At 42.7% G+C, this 20,548-nt stretch overlaps 2 long non-coding RNA genes across 2 annotated transcripts; both read right to left on the bottom strand.

The window, feature by feature from the left end:
• On the bottom strand, positions 4,260-12,771 carry LOC106502106. Its single transcript, XR_001295686.2, has 4 exons — positions 12,731-12,771; positions 9,317-9,456; positions 7,696-7,803; positions 4,260-4,405 (listed from the first exon to the last, which is right to left on the bottom strand). It is a non-coding gene; the product is annotated as an uncharacterized LOC106502106 (long non-coding RNA).
• Positions 15,895-20,457, bottom strand: LOC108636015. The gene is made up of 3 exons (XR_001918074.1): positions 20,345-20,457; positions 18,052-18,325; positions 15,895-16,205 (listed from the first exon to the last, which is right to left on the bottom strand). It is a non-coding gene; the product is annotated as an uncharacterized LOC108636015 (long non-coding RNA).

The raw sequence follows: 20,548 nt of genomic DNA, 5'->3' as shown, positions 1-20,548 counted from the left end.
CTGGTGGGCTGCCGTCTATGGGATCGCACAGAGTCGGACACGACTGAAGCGACTTAGCAGCAGCAGCAGCAAATATTCAGTGGCTTACTCTCAGATGTTCCAGCTTTGACCCCCACCCCACTTTTCTCCAGACCTTCTCTTCCTTTGTCTCTGTTGACCCTGTCCTCAATTTTGATTCCCCTCTCAGCAGTCTTTCTTCAGTATAGGACCTACCCCAAAAGGAAGCCCTGATGGTCAGTTTGGAGAGTTCAAAGGGATGCTGATGCTAAGTCATTTCAGTTGTGTCCGACTCTGTGGACCCTATGGACTACAGCACCAGGCTCCTCTGTCCATGGGATTCTCCAGGCAAGAACACTGGAGTGGGTTGCCATGCCCTCCTCCAGGGGATCTTCCCCACCTAGGGATCGAACATGTATCTCTTAGTCTCCTGCACTGGCAGATGGGTTCTTTACCACTAGGCCACCTGGGAAGCCCATGAATAACAATACTTAATATGAGAATTACCCTGAACTCCAGATTCCTGGGTTAGGAAGATCCACTGGAGAAGGGATAGGCTACTCACTCCAGTATTCTTGGGCTTCCCTTGTGGCTCAGCTGGTAAAGAAACTGCATGCAATGCAGGAGACCTGGTTTGATCCCTGGGTTGGGAAGATCCCCTGGAGAACGGAAAGACTATCGACTCCAGTATTCTGCCTGGAGAAAAGTCCATGGGGCCGCAAAGAGTCAGACACGACTGAGCGACTTTTCACTTCAGTTCAGTTCAGTTCAGTTCAGTCGCTCAGTCGTGTCCAACTCTTTGCAACTCCATGAATCGCGGTGTGCCAGGCCTCCCTGTCCATCACCAACTCCCAGAGTTCACTCAGACTCACGTCCATCGAGTCAGTGATGCCATCCAGCCATCTCATCCTCGGTCGTCCCCTTCTCCTCCTGCCCCCAAATCCCTCCCAGCATCAGAGTCTTTTCCAATGAGTCAACTCTTCACATGAGGTGACCAAAGTACTGGAGTTTCAGCTTTAGCATCATTCCTTCCAAAGAAATCCCAGGGCTGATCTCCTTCAGAATGGACTGGTTGGATCTCCTTGCAGTCCAAGGGACTCTCAAGAGTCTTCTCCAACACCACAGTTCAAAAGCATCAATTCTTTGGCGCTCAGCCTTTTTCACAGTCCAACTCTCACATCCATACATGACTACTGGAAAAACCATAGCCTTGACTCGAAGGACCTTAGTCGGCAAAGTAATGTCTCTGCTTTTGAATAAGCTGTCTAGGTTGGTCATAACTTTTCTTCCAAGAAGTAAGTGTCTTTTAATTTCATGGCTGCAATCACCATCTGCAGTGATTTTGGAGCCCCCCAAAATAAAGTCTGACAGTTTCCACTGCTCTTACTAAATGTGCGGGCTTGCCTTTATCCACCACTGGGGGGCGCAAAACTTCTCTCAGTTGCAACCGCAGTTGTCAAGACTGGCCTGCCAGGCTTTCTATTTGGAGCTCCTCCTGTTCTCGTGCTTCTCTGACACTCAGGTTGTTTCCTCTGCTCCATAGACACCCGTAACAAGCAGGTCTGGTGATTTCTGGTGGTCATTCTCACTGCTTGTATTTGGGGTTTGTGGGGATACCTTGTTGTAATTGCTGCCCGTGATTTTTTGGTTTTGCCTCCTAGTTACTGTTTTGTGTTCATTTTTGTTTTGATGAGGATTTGCGAAATCCCAAAACCAGATACTGCTGCCATATCCCCCACCACACATACGCCTCTCTCTTACTTTTGTATGGGACTCTGCTTATGCTTTCTTCTCTTTTCATGTTGTAGTGACATGTGTGCTTGTCTATTATCTCTTTATTCACAGACTCTAAGTGCCATGGGAGCTCAGGAACAGCACCTGGAGATATAGATGGGGCTCAAAAAATAGTTGGTGAAAGAAAAATGTTCTTTATTTGGAGGTTGAGAGAAAAGAGTCAGTCTGTGGCAGATACACAAAGGAGGATAGAAGTGGTAAGAAATAAAGCTGGAAGATTGGGCCAGGTCAGTGTAGGGTCTTGTAAGGCAGTTAAGGAGTTTGTCCTTTATACTGAAGGCAATGAAAATCCTTTAAAAGATTAAACAAGGGAGTGATCTGATGATCTTTTTCTTTTGTTTTGTTTTGTTTAACATCACAAACTGCAGTAAAGAGAATGGATTGTGGGAGGCAAAACTGGAGATTAGACTCCATCAAAATAATACAGCATTCGAGTATAAATAATGAATAAAAAAACTGAACTGAAGTGACCTGATTTTCAGAAAGCTTGCACAGTGGAAAACGTAACTAGAATCCAAAGGGCAATAGATGACCAGAAGAAGGATGAATCTCAAAAAGATGATAGTTAGCCTAGATAAATGAAAGCTCACTCATTCAGGCCTCTAATTCATAACTGATGAACAAGTAAGGCTGGTTTAATTATAGCTTGCAGAAGATAAATATTATATGATTTCACATATGTGGAATCTGAAAACTAATACAAATGAACATATTTACAAAACAGAAACAGACTACTCACTGACTTAGAAAACAAACATTTCTAAAGGGGTGGAGGGGTAAATTAGGAATATGGGATTAACAGATATACACTGCTATACATAAAATAGATAAGCAATAAGGATTTACTGTATAGCACAAGAAGCCATGGGGCTTCCCAGGTGGCGCTAGTGGTAAAGAATCCGCCTGCCAATGCAGGAGATGCAAGAGATGTGAGTTCAGTCCCTGGGAAGGGGGAAGATCCCCGGAGTAGGCAATGGCACCCACTCCAGTATTCTTGCCTGGGAAATCCCATGACAGAGGAGCCTGATGGGCTACAGGCCGTGGAGCCACAACGAGTCAGACATGATTGAGCGACAGAGCACAGAGAACTATATTCAGTATCTTGTAATAACCTATAACGGAAAGGAATCTCAAAAAGAATATGCATAACTGAAATATTTGCTATACACCTGAAATTTATCTTTATTGATTTATTTTTATTTTTGGTTGTGCTGGTCTTTGTTGCTGTCTGTGGACTCCCCATTGCAGTGGCTTCTCTTGTCGAGAAGCATGGGCCCTAGAGCACATGGGCCTCAGTAGTTGGGGATCTCAGGTTTATTTGCCCTGTGACATGCAGGATCTTAGTTCCCAGACTAGGGATCAAGCCTGAGTCCCTTGCATTGGCAGGCAGATTCTTAACCACTGGACCCGCATGAAGTCCCTGTACATCTGAAATTAACACAATATTATAAATCAACTGTAGTTCAAATAAGAAAAGTAATAGCTTGTGTAACAGCAATATACAAAGTGACACTATGGTTAAGTTGAACAAAAATGTTAACTTGCTTTTTTAAAAAACAAAAATAGCTTGTTTTAAAAATTCACATTGAGGGCTTTCCTGGTGTCACAATGGTAAAGAATCTCCCTGTCAACGCAGGGGACACAGGTTTGACCCCGGTCTGGGAATATCCCATATGCCATGGGGCAACTAAGCCCATTCACCACAGCTACTGAGCCTGTGCTTTAGAGCCCAGGAGCCACAACTACTGAAGCCCATGTGTGTACTCCACAGCAGGAGAAACCACTGCAATGAGAAGCCTGTGCACCACAGCTAGAGAGTAGCCCCCTGTTCTCTGCAACTAGAGAAAAGTCTGAGCAGCATGAAGACCCAGCACAGCCGAAAAAAAAAAAATCACATTGAGATATGATTCATGTATGACATAATTAATCCAGTAAGATTACGATTCAGTATTTTTAGTATATTCACAGATATGTGCAACCATTACTGTAATCAATTTTAGAACATTTCCGTCACCTCAAAAAGAAACCTCATACCCATTCAATGTCATCCTCCTAGCCCTAATTACCCTTCTCTCCACGCTAAGCAACCACTAATCTACTTTTTGTCTCTATAGGTTATCCATTTCAGGACCTCCATAAATATGGAATTATATATTATGTGGCCTTTTCTGACTGGCTTCTTTCATTTACCATATGCTTTCAAGATACATTAAATTGAAATTTATTGAAATTGAAAATTATCAGTGCTTTATTCTTTCTATGGCTTCCCAGGTGGCTCAGTGGTAAAGAATCCACCTGCCAAACAGGAGATGCAGGTTTGATCCCTGGGTTGGGAAGATCCCCTGGAGAAGGAAATGGCAACCCACTCTAGTATTCTTGCCTGGAGAATCCCATGGACAGAAGGACCCTGGTGGGCTACGGTCCATGGGGCACAAAGAGTCAGATACTATTTAGCAACTAAACAGCAGCATCCTTTTTATTGACAAATAATATTCAGTTGTGTGTATACACCACATTTGGTTTCTCCATTTTCTGTTTATAGACATTTGGGTTGTTTCCATTGCAGGGCAGGCAGAACTTTACTTCTACCCTTCTCAGGTCCTCAGTTGGAGCTCTTTAACAAAAAGATAGATTAACAAGAGAAAAATAAATTTATTAACACATGCAATGCACATCACACATGAGAAACTTCAGCAAAGAGTAACTCGAAGCAGTGACTTAGAACTCTGGCTAACATGGTATCTTCAAGAAAAAGACAACAAATCTGTGGAGAAATGCTAGGACGAAAGAAAAGGGTTTTAGGCCTCTAAGAGTGGCCATCTATGCGAAGATAAATAAATGAGAGGAAACTAATGCAGTAATGTTTGTTTGCAGATTTTTCTGATGCCATCTCTGGGCTGATAAGAGTCTAGACTGTGGAGTGTCTCTAGTAAAGGAGAATTTATAGCCTGCCTTTAGGCAGAAAAGGAGGAGGGTAGAGAGAGAGCTTTTTCTCTGTTTGCTGTTTTTAATTGCCTTAAGCTCAATTTTTTTTTTTTTTTTTTTTTTTTTTTTGGTCAAAGAGACGTATTTTGAGATGACATAGTCTGGTTTCCTTCAGCATCTTTTGGCTATTAGGAATAATGCTGTAGTAAACATTCATGTACAAGTTTTGGTGAGGACACGTGTTTTCATTTCTCTTGAGTGTGTGCTAAGTCAGTCTCTTCAGGTGGGTCAGACTCTTTAGCCCAGCAGGCTCCTCTGTCCATGGGATCTCCAGGCAAGGATACTGGAGTGGGTTACCATGCCCTTCTCCATTCTTTTGGGTATATAACCAGAAATGGAATTGCTGGGTCATTTAATTTGGTCTTTGGCTCCATTAATAGACAGTGTTCAGGATGTGCTAAGTGATAGCGCCATCTGTCATCTGATTTATAGTCTTGGGCTACACATTTTGACAAACTGGACTATGTACAGTTAAGAGAGACGGGGTAATGGGGAAGAGATTGTTAAGTGAGTCACTTGAAGAACAGCGGGAGAATTTAGAGGCATTTAGCTGGAGAAAAGAAAACTAAAGAGGAAACAAGAGACATCCTCAAACATCTGAAGGGTTGTGACACAGAAGAGGGATTAACCACAGGACAGAATGAGGCCTACTTGGTAGAAGTCACAGAGAAACATAATTGGCCTAAAGATTTTCCTCTCTTCCTTCTTTCTTTACTCCCTCCTTCTTTCCTTTCCAATTATTTTATTTTTTAAAATTAAGTAATTAATTTTTAAAATGTTTTTATTTATTTCTTAAAACTTAACATGTACATAATAGGAAACCAAATACTACAAGAAAAAAAACAAAGTCAGTTCCTTATCACACGCAGTTTATTGTTTGATGCGTCCTTCTAGGTATAATTTGACTATAAAATTTTATTATTTATTCATTTTTGGCTGCGCTGGATCTTCACTGTTATGTGTGAGCTATCTCTTGTTGCAGCGAATGGTGGCCACTTTCTAGTTGCAGTTACTGGGCTTCTCATCATGGTGGCTTCTCTAGTTGCAGAGCACGGGCTGTAGGGCATTTGGGCTTCAGCAGCTGTGTTACATGGGTTTAGTTGTACCGAACAGGTTTTGTTGCCATGTGGCACATGGGATTGTCCTTAGCCAGGGTCTGAACCTGTGTCCCCTGCACTGGCACTGGCACGCGGATCTGTAACCACTGAGCCACCAGGGAGGCCCTCTTGAGTTCTTCTGACATAACCTTAGTAGTCTTATCCCATTCTCTCTTCAATCCAATCTAAATCAGGTTTGCTGCTGCTGCTGACTTGCTTCAGTCATGTCTGACTTTTCGCAGCTCCATGGACTGTAATTTTGCTAAGTACTCTGTACCAAATTTTTAAAAGTTCCTATCTATTCCTAGTTTGTTAACATATATATATATATTTTGGCTGTGCGAGGTCTTCGTTGCTGCTTATGCTTTCTGTAGCTTCAGTGATTGGAGGCTGCGCTAATTGCAGTCTGAGAGCTTCTCATTGCAGTGGCTTCTTTTATTATGGAGCAGTGGCTCTAGGCACTTGGGCTTCAGTAGTTGTGGCCCATGGGCTTAGTTGCTCCAAGACATGTGGAATCTTCCCAGACCAGGGATCGAACTCATGTCCCCTGCGCTGGCAGGATTCCTAACCACTGGACCACCAAGGAAGTCCAATATGTTTTTTTTTTTTTTTCCAATTTTTTACATTTATCTTTTATTTTTCTGCCATGCCACATGCAGGATCTTAGTTCCCCAACCAGAGATGGAACCCGGGCCTTGGCAGTGAAAGCACTGAGTCCTAACCACTGAACTGCCAGGGAATTCCCATGTTTTTTAAAAAATCATCAATGGGTTTTACATTTTATCAAATAGCTTTCCTACATTCATTGAGAGGCTTATATGATTTTTCTCCTTTATACTGTTAATGTAGTGAATCATATTGCTTGGTTCTCCAGTGTTCACTGGAATTCCTGAAATAAATCCTAACTGACTCAATGTTGTATATTTTTAGCATATCAATGGATTCTGTTTGCTAATATTTTGCATCAAAGTTAATGAGAGATGGGCTTATAATTTTCCTATTTCTTAAAAATTTGTTCAAGTTACATTGTCTCATAAAATGAATAAGAAATTGTTTCTTTTTAAAATGTTTGTTTATTTACGGCTTCTACCGGGTCTTCATTGCTGCCTGTAGGTATTCCCCAGCTGCTGTGAGCAGGGGCTGCTCTCTCATTGCAGCGGCTTCTCTTGCTGCAGAGCACAGGCTCTAGGGTGCTCAGGCTTCAGTAGTTGTGGCTTGCAGGAAAGTGTTTCTTTTTATCTATTATCTAGAAAAGTTTTTGTAAGATCTTCCTTAAATGGAACAATTAACCAGTACATCTATTGAGGTCTAGAATTTTCTTGTGGGAAAGTTTTTATATTATGTATTTAATTTATTTAAGCAATATGAAACCATTCAGGGTGTTTTTTTTTTTTTTAATTTATTTGGCTGCGGCAGGTCTTAATTGTATTATGCGGGATCTTTCAGTTGCAGCATGCAGGATTTTTCAGCTGGGGCATTCAAGCTCTTAATTATGGCATGTGGGATCTAGTTCCCTGACCACAGATGGAACCCAGGCCCCTTGCATTGGAAACTCCAACTTTTAGCCACTGGACCACCAGGGACATCCCCAGAATTTTCTGTTACTTCTTTGATCAGCTTAGGTAAGTTTGTTTTCCTAAGAATATTTCTCTTTCAATCAAATCTTAAAACTTATTTTAATAAAATTACTCATAATATTCTCTTGTTATCTGTAGAATCTATAGGAAGTCTCCTTTTTTACTCCTGATACAGGAACAAACTTAGTTTTGTTGATCTTCAATATTGCATAATTATTTTGTATTTCATTAATTTCAGTTCTTACCTTTATTATTTACTTTCCTCTGCTTTCTTTGAGTTTAATTTGTTCTCTTTTTCTGATTTCTCGAAATGGATGCTTATGGCTAGGGCTACCACGTTGGACAACAAAGACCTAAAGGATGCAAAAGTAATGATCCCAGTTGTTATCTTTATTTAATTTACCAATCTGATCCCTGCAGAAAACAAATAGATCCTGGAAGATTGCAGTGAACTACTGCAAACTAAACCAACTACTAGCCGTAATTGCAGATGCTTTTCCATATGTGGTATCATTGCAGAGCAGAAAAATAAATAGGCCTTAAGTATATGTTTTGATTTGTTTTTTCCTTAAGTATATGGTATGGGCTTCCCAGGTGGCTCAGTGATAAAGAATCCACCTGCCAAGCAGGAGACACAGGTTCAATCCCTGGGTTGGGAAAATCCCCTGGAGAAAGAAATGGCGACCCACTCCACTAACCTTGCCTGGGAAATTCCATGGACAGGGTAGCCTGGCAGGCTCCAATCCATGGGGTCATATAGAGTTGGACATGACTTAGTTAAACCACCACCACTAAGCACATGGTGGAAAAGGCAATAGCAACCCGCTCCAGTACTCTGGCCTGGAAAATCCCATGGATGGAGGAGCCTGGTGGGCTGCAGTCCATGGGGTCTCTAGGAGTCAGACATGACTGAACAACTTCTCTTTCATGCATTGGAGAAGGAAATGGCAACCCACTCCAGTATTCTTGCCTGGAGAATTCCAGGGACGGGGGAGCCTGGTGGGCTGCCGTCTATGGGGTCGCACAGAGTCAGACACAACTGAAGTGACTTAGCAGCAGCAGCAGCAGCAGCAAGCACACGGTATGCAACCACTGCTCTGGAAAACATTATTTTCCATCCCTATCAGAAAGTAGAACAGACACAGTTCACATTCTCTTGGAGAAGGCAAAAATATACATTTTCAGTCTGGCCCCAAGGCTATGTTAAATCTCCCACCCTTTGTCAGAAAATAGTCTAGGGACTTCCCTGGTGGTCCACTAGTTAAGAATCCACCGCCAATGCAGGGAATGCTGGTTTGATCTCTGGTCAGGAAGATCCCACCCGCTGCAGGGGAACTAGGCCAAGTGCCCCAGCTACTGAAGCCCAGGCACCTGGAGCCCCTGCTCCACAACAAGAGAAGCCCTCGCACTACAACTAGAGACTAGATCCCCGCTCACTGCAACTAGAGAAAGCCCCCAAGCAGCAACACCCAAAAGGAAAAAATTTAAAAAAGAGAAAAGAGTCTATAGGGACCTGATCAGCTGCAGCTGTACATCTCTCAGAACATCACTATATTGATCTACTATATTAATAACATCATGTAAATTGGACTGGTTGACAGAAAGTGGCAAGTATGTCAGATGCCTTTTGGTAAGACACTTGTTTTCCAGAGGGTAGTATATTACCAAGTCTAAGCTTGCTCTGCTCACTGCATGACAGGCCAAAGCCAATTAATCAGATGAGATGTTGAGGCAAGGAATATGATTTTGGCAGACTAATGTCTCAAAATAACTACTTTATCAGGGTCTGGAGGCCAGGTTCTTTTATAGATCAGAGATGGGGGGAGGTGAAGAACAAAATAAAAAGGCCATTAATCTTGCAAATACCTCCTAGAATGACAGGCCTCAGGCAGGGAATGTGTTAATTTCTTCCTTCTTGCCATCCACAGGTAGACAAGGTTCTGAAGAAAGGTACTTCAGTTTAACAGTCAGATAGAGGGTCAGGGTCCTCTGAGGCAGGCCATTATCTATGATTATAATAACAAATAAGCATATGATTGTGCTCATTTCACATGCTAGTAAAGTTATTCTCAAAATCCTTTAAGCTAGGCTTCAGCAGTACTTGAACCAAGAACTTCCAGATGTGCAAGCTGCGTTTAGAAGAGGCAGAGGAACCTGAGAGCAAATCACCAACATTCGTTGGATCCTAGAGAAAGCAAGGGAATTCGAGAAAAACATCTACTTCAGCTTCACTGACTACGCTAAAGCCTTTGACTGTGTGGATCACTATAAACTGTAGAAAATTCTTAAAAAGAAGGGAATACCTACCAGACCACCTTCCTGTCTCCTGAGAAACCTGTATGCAGTTCAAGAAGCAACACAAACAACTGACTGGTTGTCAGAACCAGGCATGGAACAACCGACTGGTTCAAAACTGTGAAAGGAGGACGACACCGCTGTATATAGTCACCTTGCTTATTTAACTTATATGCAGAGAACATCATACCAAAGGCTGGGCTGAATGAATCACAAACTGAAATCAAGATTGCTGGGAGAAATATCAACAACCTCAGATATGTGGATGATACCACTCTAATGGCAGAATGTGAAGAAAAACTAAAAGAAGTGAAAGAAGTGAGTGAAAAAGCTGGCTTAAACCTCAACATTAAAAGGCTAAGATCATGGCATTGGTCCCATCACTTCAAAGCAAACAGAAGGGGAAAAAGTGGAAGCAGTAATATATTTTATTTCCTTGGGCTCCAAAATCACTGTGGATGGTGACTCCAGCCATGAAATTAAAAGACTCTTGCTAGGACTTCCCTGGTGGTTCAGTGGTAAAGACTCTGCCTGCCAGTGCAAGACATACAGGTCCCTGGTCCAAGAAGATCCCACATGCTGCTGAGCAACTAAAACCTATGCACCTGAGCTTGTGCCCTAGAGCCCAGGAACTGCAACAAGAGAAGCAGCCACAATGAGAAGCCCCAACTCCACAACTAGAGAAAAGTCTGCAAAGCAACAAAGACCCAGCACAACTAAAAATAAACAAACAAAAAAAGATGCTTGACAAAAAAAGCTATGACAAACCTAGACAGCATATTAAAAAGCAGAGACACCGTTTTGTTTACAAAGGTCCCTATAGTCAAAGCTATGGTTTTTCCAGCAGTCATGTACAGATATGAGAGCTGTACCATAAAGAAGGCTAAGCACTGAAGAACTGATGCTTTCAAATTGTGGTGCTGGAGAAGACTCTTGAGAGGGCCATGGACTGCAAGGAGATCAAACCAATCAATCCTAAAGGAGATCAACCCTGAATATTCATTAGAAGGACTGATGCTTAAACTGAAGCTCCAATACTTTGGCCACCTGATTCAAACAGCCGACTCGTTGGAAAAGACCCTGATGCTGGGAAAGATTGAAGACAAAAGGAGAAGGGGTGGCAGAGGATGAGATGGTTAGATAGCATCACTGATTCAGTGGACATGAATCTGGGCAAACTCCGGGAGACAGTGAAAGACAAGGGAGCCTGGTGTGCTACCGCCCATGGGGTCATAAAGAGTCTGACACAACTTAGCGACTAAACAACAACAACAGCGTAACAAAAGCAAGGAAAAGCAAGTCAAAGAAACAGTTCCAACGTGGAGTCAGAATTGGCTTTCCCCTGCAACACAGGTATTAACCTTTTTTCAGAGTTCCTTTCAGAATTAGCTATTGCATTGTGACTGCTCAGCAGTCCAACTTCTCCTTCTGTCCAGTCCTGTTTCCCTCCTTTCTTGCAAGTGTTGATCCCAAGAGCACTCACTAATAAACTGCCTGCACTCTAATCTCCACTTAAGAATTGGCTTCCCTGGAAACTCAACCTGTGACCAAGGGAAAGGTTTTACCAGGCAAAGATAAACCAAAAGCAAATCGGGATTTTGATGTGATATAATTCAAGGCAAAAAATTATGGGACAAAGGAGAGAGTGTTACATAACAATAAAAGTTCAGTTCAGTTCAGTTCAGTCGCTCAGTCGTGTCTGACTCTTTGCAACCCCACAAACCACAGCATGCCAGGCCTCCCTGTCTATCACCAACTCCCGGAGTTCACTCAGACTCACGTCCATCGAGTCAGTGATGCCATCCAACCATCTTATCCTCTGTTGTCCCCTTCTCCTCCTGCCCTCAATCTTTCCCAGCATCAGAGTCTTTTCAAATGAATCAGCTCTTTGCATCAGGTGGCCAAAGTACTGGAGTTTCAGCTTCAAAATCAGTCCTTCCAATGCATACCCAGGACTGATCTCCTTTAGGATGGACTGGTTAGATCTCCTTGCAGTCCAAGGGACTCTCAAGAGTCTTCTCCAACACCACAGTTCAAAAGCATCAATTCTCTGTGCTCGGCTTTCTTTATAGTCCAACTCTTATATCCATACATGACCACTGGAAAAACCATAGCCTTGACTAGATGGACCTTTGTTGGCAAAGTAATATCTCTGCTTTTGAATATGCTATCTAGGTTGGTCATAACTTTCCTTCCAAGGAATAAGGGTCTCTTAATTTCACGGCTGCAGTAACCATCTGCAGTGATTTTGGAGGCCCCAGAAATAAAGTCTGACACTGTTTCCACTGTTTCCCCATCTATTTCCCATGAAGTGATGGGACCGGATGCCATGATCTTCGTTTTCTGAATGTTGAGCTTTAAGCCAACTTTTTCACTCTCCTCTTTCACTTTCATCAAGAGGCTGTTTAGTTCTTCTTCACTTTCTGCCAGAAGGGTGGTGTCATCTGCATATCTGAGGTTATTGATATTTCTCCCGGCAATCTTGATTCCAGCTTGTGCTTCCTCCAGCCCAGCGTTTCTCATGATGTACTCTGCATATAAGTTAAATAAGCAGGGTGACATCATACAGCCTTGACATACTCCTTTCCCTATTTGGAACCAGTCTGTTGTTCCATGTCCAGTTCTGTTGCTTCCTGACCTGCATATAGGTTTCTCAAGAGGCAGGTCATGCGGTCTGGTATTCCCATCTCTCTCAGAATTTTCCACACACAGTCAAAGGCTTTGGCATAGTCAGTAAAGCAGATGTTTTTCTGGAAATCTTTTGCTTTTTCCATGATGCAGTGGATGTTGGCAATTTGATCTGTTGTTCCTCTGCCTTTTCTAAAACCAGCTTGAACATCCGGAAGTTCACGGTTCATGTATTGCTGAAGCCTGGCTTGGAGAATTTTGAGCATTACTTTACTAGTGTGTGAGATGAGTGCAATTGTGCGGTAGTTTGAGCATTCTTTGGCATTGCGTTTCTTTGGGATTGGAATGAAAACTGACCTTTTCCAGTCCTGTGGCCACTGCTGAGTTTTCCAAATTTGCTGGCATATTGAGTGCAACACTTTCACAGCATCACCTTCCAGGATTTGAAATAGCGCAACTGGAATTCTATCATCTCCACTAGCTTTGTTCGTAGTGATGCTTCCTAAGGACCACTTGACTTCACATTCCAGGATGTCTGGCTCTAGGTGAGTGATCACACCATTGTGATTATCTGGGTCGTGAAGATCTTTTTTGTACAGTTCTTCTGTGTATTCTTGCCACAGAGAGAACAAGAAAATATAACCTCAATAAATATGTTTAGCAATGTAGGCTCAAAATATATAAATTTTAATAGTTAACTTTATTGAGTACCTTCTTTCTGTTGGGCATGCTCTATAGGCTTTACATGCATTAATTCTTACTTTTCATTACAATCCTATAAGAAAGTACTGAGAATTCCCTGATGGTCCAGTGGTTAAGACTCTGTGCTTCCACTGCAGGGGGCACAGGTTTGATCCCTGGTTGGGAACTAAGATCCTGCAAACTGTGCAGCCAAAAAAAAAAGGTACTATTATTCTCCCTATTTTGCAGTTATAAAACAACAACTTACAAATTTAGGAAAGAAAAAATAAATCAACTGTTAGAACTGGAAATATTTACATAGGTCTCTTAGAAACAGATGGATCTAGAAGACAAACAGGGACTTCTCTGACGGTCCAGTGGTTAAGAATCCACCTTGCAACGCATGAGAAGAGGGTCTGAGGAAGTAACATCCCATAAGCCTCGCAGCAATTAAGATATGAAGCAGCCAAATAAACAAAAATAATACATAAGGAAAGACAGTAAGCAGAGATATAAAAGATCTGAATAATGAAATTAATACGCTCCATATATTATGTATGAAGAATTCTACATCTGACAGATAATACATTTTTTTTAGCACGTGTAAAACATTTACAAAAAATGACCACGTACAAAATTACAAAGAAAGCCTTAATATTATGTTTTAAAGAATCAGTGTTACACAGCCATGTTCCATGACTGTAATACAATAACATGAGAAATTACTAAGCAAAGGATAACTTTTTAAAGTTGACAAATGTCTGGAAACTAAAAACTTTACGAATAGTAAAATTTGGGTTACAAGAAGTCGGAGAAATTATGAAATACTTTAAATAAAAGTTTATCCGAGTTTCTAGTCTACAACTAAGGCTTTAATTAGAGATGTAGAATGTTAAATATATTTGAAAGAAACCAAAAAAATTTGGAACCTAATGAACAAAGCAATCAACTCAAGAATGAATCAACTATTAGAACTGTGGTTTTTAACATACCCTCTCAGGCAAACAATAGGGTGCAGTACAGAAGATCTGAAGAATAGCATTAAGAAGCTAAATTTGTGAAATATCCCATCATGTGCATGCTAAGTTGTGTCTGACTCTTTGTCACCACATGGACTGTAGCCTGCCGATCTCCTCTGTCCATGGGATTCTCCAGCCAAGAATACTGGAGTGGGTTGCCATTTCCTCCTCCAAGGGATCTTGCCGATCCAGGGACTGAATGCCTGTCTTCTGGGATTTCTGCATTGGCAGGCGACTTTTTACCACTGCTCCACTTGGGAAGTCCAATGACAAATATATGATGAGGAAATAGAATCACTATAACCTGTGAATAAGAGAGGAAACAAGAGAACAGTATTTAGAATAATAAAGAAGACAAAAGAGCAGCAGCAGCTGCAGCAAATAAGCAAAATATAGAATGAAAATGGGACAGACTCCACAGACACAACTCAAACACAACAGATTTTTTGTTGTTAATTTAAATGTAGTTTTCCATTATGGCTTATCACAGGATATTGAATATAGTGCTCTGTGCTATACAGTAGGACCTTGTAGTTTAGCCTTTCTATATATAATAGTTTTCATCTGCTAGCCCCACACTCCCAATCCTCCCTCCCAGATACCCCTTCTACTTGGAACCATAAGTCTGTTTTCTATAATTGTGAGCCTGTTTCTGTTTCATAGGTATGTTCACTTGTTGTATTTTAGATTCCACATACAAGTAATATCATATGGTATTTGTCTTTCTCTGACTTACATTGCTTAGTATGATAATCTCTGGGTCCATCCATGCAGCTGCAAATGGCATTATTTCATTCTTTTTAATGGCCTATATTCCATTGTGTGTGTGTGTCTGTATATATATATATGTGTGTATATATATGTGTATATATATATATATATATATATATGAAGGAGATGGCAACCCACTCCAGTATTCTTGCTGGGAAATCCCATGGACAGAGGAGCCTAGTGGGCTACAATCCATGGGGTCGCTATATATATATAGACCACATTTTCTTTACCCATTCATCTGTCAATGGACATTTTTATTTCCATGTCTTGGCTATTGTAAATAGTATTGCTATGAACATAGGGGTGCACCCATCTTTCTGAATTATAGTTTTGTCCAGGTAAATTCCCAGAGGAGTGGGATTGCTGGGTCATATGGCAACTCTAGTTTTCTGAGGAACCTTCATACTGTTTTTCATAGTGGCTGCATCATCTTACATTCCCACCAACAGTGTGAGAGGGTTCCATTTTCTCCACACCCTTTCCAACATAGATTGTTTGTAGACTTCTTAAAAAAATGGTCATTCTGTCTGGTGGAACATGGCACCTCATTGTTTTGATTTGCATTTATCTAATAATTAGCAATGATGAGCATTTTTTCATGTGCCTATTGGCCATCTACATGTTTTCTTTGGAGAAATGTCTATTTGAGTCTTCTGGGGAATTCCCTGGCAGTCCAGTGTTTAGGACTACAAGCCATGTGGTGTGGCCAAAAAAAATTTTAATCTTCTGCCCATTTTCTGATTGTTTGTTATTGAATTATAAGAGCTGTTGGTATATTTTGGAAATTAAGCCCATGCTAGGAGTATCATTTGCAAACGTTTCTCTCAGTCCATAGGTTGTCTTTGTGTTTTGTTTATAGTTTCCTTTGCTATGTGAAAGCTTATACGTTTGATTAGGTACCATTTGTTTATTTTTGGCTTTATTTCTATTCCCTTGGGAGACTAAGCTAAGAAAACATTGGTAAATTTATGTCAGAGAATGCTTTGCCTGTGTTTTCTTCTAGGAGTTTTATAGTTTTATATCTTATGTTTAAATCTTTAAGCCATTAAGAATTTATTTTGACACAACAGGTTTTTAAAATTTTCTTCACTAGATTATTGGTTTATTATAAAAGGATACAACTCAGGGATCAGCCTAATGGAAGAGATGTAAAGGGCAAAGTATGTGGGAGTTTCCATCCCCTTTCCAGGTACCATGTCCCCGCATCTCCACATGTTCTCCAACTCAGAAGCTCCTTCAACAGATTAGAAGAAAATAATAACAATATTGGACTTTCCTGGAGGTCCAGTGCTGAAGACTCTGTGCTTCCACTGCAGGGGGTGATAGTTCCATCGCTCGTTGGGGTAAAGTCCCACGTGCTGTGTGGCCAGAAACGAAATAAAACAGTACAATAGTATTAACAACCGTACACTAGTGAATTTATAAGCCTAGACGAAATGTAGAAATTTCTGGGAAAATACAAGTAGCAAAATGGACTTCCCTGGCCATCCAGTGGTTAGGACTCCATGCTTTCACTGCAGAGGGCCCAAAGTGGCCTTAAACAAACAAACAAATAAAGTTTAAAAATAAATAAATAAAATGTTAATCAAAGACTTTCACTGGGACTTCCCCAGTGGTGCCTGAGCTAAGACTTGGTGCTCCCAATACAGGGGCCCCAGGTTCGATCCCTGGTGCAAGGAACTAGATCCCACATGTCACTACTAAGAGTTTGCAAGCCACAACAAATGTCTTGCCTGGTGTACAAAGATCGAGGATCCTGCCTTGCAGCAACTGCTGCTGCTGTTGCTGCTAAATCGCTTCAGTTGTGTCCGACTCTGTGCGACCCCATAGATGGCAGCCCACCAGGCTCCCCCGTCCCTGGGATTCTCCAGGCAAGAATACTGGAGTGGGTTGCCATTTCCTTCTCCAATGCATGAAAGTGAAAAGCGAAAGTGAAGTCGCTCAGTCGTATCCGACTGTTAGTGACCCCATGGACTGCAGCCTACCAGGCTCCTCCGCCCATGGGATTTTCCAGGCAAGAGTACTACAGTGGGTTGCCATTGTCTTCTCCCTTGCGGCAACTAAGACCCATCAAAGCCAGATAAAGAAATATTTTTTGAAAAATTTTAAAAGACTTTCCTACCAAAACTTTTGACCCAGATGATTTTACAGATATGTTCTACTGACCTTCAAAAATAATTTCTTGCTACTTTTATGCAAGCTTTTCAGAAACTAGAAAAAGAATTGTGCAGGGTTTTGTTTTTTTTTGTTGTTGTACTGGGTCTTCGCTGCAGCACCTGGGCTTCTCTAGTTGTGCCATGTGAGCTTAGTTGCTCCACATCTGATGGGATCTTAATTCCCCAATCAGGGATTGAACTCATGTTCCTTGTATTGGAAAGTGGATTCTTAACCACTGGACTCCCAGGGAAGCCCCCAGAAATCTTTTTAATGTTCTTATTAGTTGTAATTGTGTATGTGCGGTTTTATTTGTTTCTTTCTGCATTAATTAGTCTTGCCAAGGCTTTACGTTAAGTGAAACGTACTTGGCATATAGCTTTTATCTCTACTAAATATTTATTTGACAAGGTCCAGTTCAAAGGATTCTGTATGTAAAATATCTCCTCTGAAGTTTTCTCTCCTAAAAAATAACTTTATAAAAAGGCCTATTTTGGACTTCTCTGGTGGTCCAGTGGTTAAGACTCCACCTTGCAATGCAGGGGACACATGCTGGATCCCTGGTTGGGGAACTAAGATTCCAGGGCAGGACTACTAAGCCCGAGTGCCTCCAGCCCTAGCAGGCTGCAACTAAGACAGGAGGCAGCCGAATTGAAAAAATAAAAAAATTACCCAGTAGAGAGAAATATTGATAATACAGGAGAAAGACAAGAAGACTGAGGTATAGAACAAGAGGGCAGGGGTGAGGGATAGGAATGGGAGGATGACAGCTGGCTTGTGCTATGTGCTTAGTTGCTCAGTCGTATCCTACTCTTTGTGACCCCATGGACTGTAGCCTACCAGGCTCCTCTGCCCATGGAATTCTCCAGGCAAGAATACTGGAGTGGGTTGCCATTCCCTTCTCCAGGGGATATTCCTGTCGCAGGGATCAAACCCCGGTCTCCTGCATTGCAGGTGAATTCTTCACCGTCTGAGCCACCATGGAAGCCGGACAGCTGGCTTAACTAGCAACAAAGACAATTCATTTTAATATGATGGAAGTCAGAGTACCTAAGCGAGGATGCTGGTAGATAAGGATGTTTTCCTTTTAAATTTTTATTTATTTGTTTTTGTCTGTGCTGGGTCTTGTTGCTTCATGCAGGCTGTCTCTAGTTGTGGTGAGCATGGGCTGCTCTAGTTGAAGTGCACTGGTTTCTCATCGCAGTGGCTTCTCTTTTTGAGCACAGGCTCTAGAGCATGAAGGCTCACAGCAGTTGTGGTGCAAGGGTTCAGTTGCCTCGAGTCACGTGGAATCTTCCCAGACCGGGGATCAAACCTGTGTTCCCTGCATTGGCAAGCAGATTCTTAACCACTGGATCACCAGGAAGTCCTTTATTATTATTACTATTTTTTAAAATATTGTGGCATGTGGGATCTTAGTTCCCTGACCAGGGAATTGAACCTGTGTTCCCTGTATTGGAAGGTGGATTCTTCCCTGGACCACCGGGGAAGTCCTAAGGATGTTTTGATTACTTTCACAAGTAAAATAAGAACCAAAGTTATCAGCTAAGAGTAAGGAAAAATAAAGGGATGCTGGATAACTGCTAACTGCAGAGTGTTGGTAAATAAAGTCTCCATTGATTCATTTATTGGGTCAGCACAGCACCCAACAGAGATGGCCCCTTACTTGTCAGGTATTTCCAGTGCTTACATCCCTGAGATTTAGCATAGCATACTGAAGAATAAATACCAGCAAGCACACCTGGATATATCTAGTTGGGGAGGGAAGGATTAGGGTTGGTGATAATAATACATACAGCTACATAAGATACATAAGATATATGAATACATAATACATAAGATATAATAATAAGATAAATACAGCTAGCATTCAGTAATGAAGATCTCCCTGCCTTTTCTTAGTAAATACAGACAACAACCTTTAGTAAATATGACTGCTCTACAAACAAAGAAACTAGGGAAGGGTTCCTCCTTCGAAATGAGAGCCTTGAACACTAGGTTGAAATGCATGAGTGATCAAATGAAAGGCCCCTTAAGTGGTAATAGCTCAATTATCTGATAGGAGTTTGATTCTGAACAGATGAAGCTCCAATCTAGAGCTTGTAACCCAAGAAGTCCTAGGCAAAAACCTGATCCCTTCCTTCTGATCACCTGAACATCTCAGCACTGTCACCGGGTAGATGATCTTGGAGTAGTCCCACGTTTCCAGTTCTGTAAAACTGAGAGTGATGTCACCTAATTCACATAATTTTTATATTAAGTGAAACATTCTCTAAGTTTGAGAAAGTGCTTGCAAATGATCTTGTATACTACTGTATATGTTAATGTTGCTATTACTATCATGACTGTTAAGTAAGTGGTCAGGACAAGGTCAACACTCAGAGGACAAAGGTAGCCTCCAATCACAGAACGGGCCCTCCAGGGTGAAAAGCAAGTTTAAAGAATTTTAGCCAGTACTCTTGGCTCAGAGTGAGAGGTGGAATTTTTCTTATTCAAAGCTCAACTGTTCTTGAAGTCTTCAGGCTTGAAACTCTGGGGAAAATAATTAGGCTTTCAGGGCAAGATCCGGAATGCCACACCGTGTGAGGCCTCACTGCCGCCGGCTGGGCACCAGGAAGTGCCCATCCGATCCATTTGGTGTCGGCCTGGGTTTGGGGCATCCCCTCGTGGTGGTCAGCAGTGCCTCTGGCTAGGATCCGGGAGCTGGTGCCCTGGGTTCATGCCTTTCGGGGACGCAGTCTCTAGGGCCCTCTCCGCGTCCCCCTCCTCCTCCTTTCCAGGAAGACCCCAGGCCCGGAAGGCCTGGGAAAGTGAACTTCTGTGGTGGGGAAGGCGGCCGCCCCGACGGCGCGGTCCGACTCCAGTGTGCAAGGGGAGGCAGCTGTTCTCCCAGGCGGCCGTGGGGGGCAGCAGAGGGGACAGCGACAGGTGCGGGAGCCCCTCCCGGGGTGGAAGTGAAAAGGCGGGCTTCGGGGTCTGTTCCCAGGCTGGAAGCCACCCCCGCCCCCCTACCAAATCCCCGGGAGAGGCCGGGCCGGCGCCGGGTCTGGAGGAGGAAGCGGCCGGAGACAGTGCAATTTCACGCGGCCTCTGGAGCTCGGGTTCCTCGGCAGGGCGGATGAGTTATGGGGTTTCGAGGGGGTTTCCGGGGAAACTGAGGTGGCCTGTTCAAGGCGACAAAAACACCCTCCCCCTCAAAAACACACACACACAGGCAAACACATTGAGACAGAAACTCCCCCAAGTGACCCAACCGGCTAGGGGAGTTGAGTGATTTGGTTAGTGGGCGAGGCCAACTCGCAGGGGGTCGGGCTTTGGAGCGTTCTCTCCCCACCCCCATTACCTTTCTCCTCTGGAAGTATTTGGGGGCGTTCGGAATCTTGGACTCCGGGAGAATAATTAGGGCGAGAGCCGTTTAGGATCTGCGCGGCCAAGCTGCCGGCCACTGGGCGTGGGGCGCGCTAGCTCGGGGCGGGCCGCCGAAGCTCCGGCAATCGCTACTCCAGCCTCGCGCCCGAGGGGGCGCGGCCGAGACTCACCCCCTCCC

This window comes from Capra hircus, chromosome 5 (assembly GCF_001704415.2).
Source record: "Capra hircus breed San Clemente chromosome 5, ASM170441v1, whole genome shotgun sequence".
In the NCBI taxonomy this organism is placed as follows: Eukaryota; Metazoa; Chordata; class Mammalia; order Artiodactyla; family Bovidae; genus Capra; species Capra hircus.
This window is presented reverse-complemented; position numbering and strand designations above follow the sequence as displayed.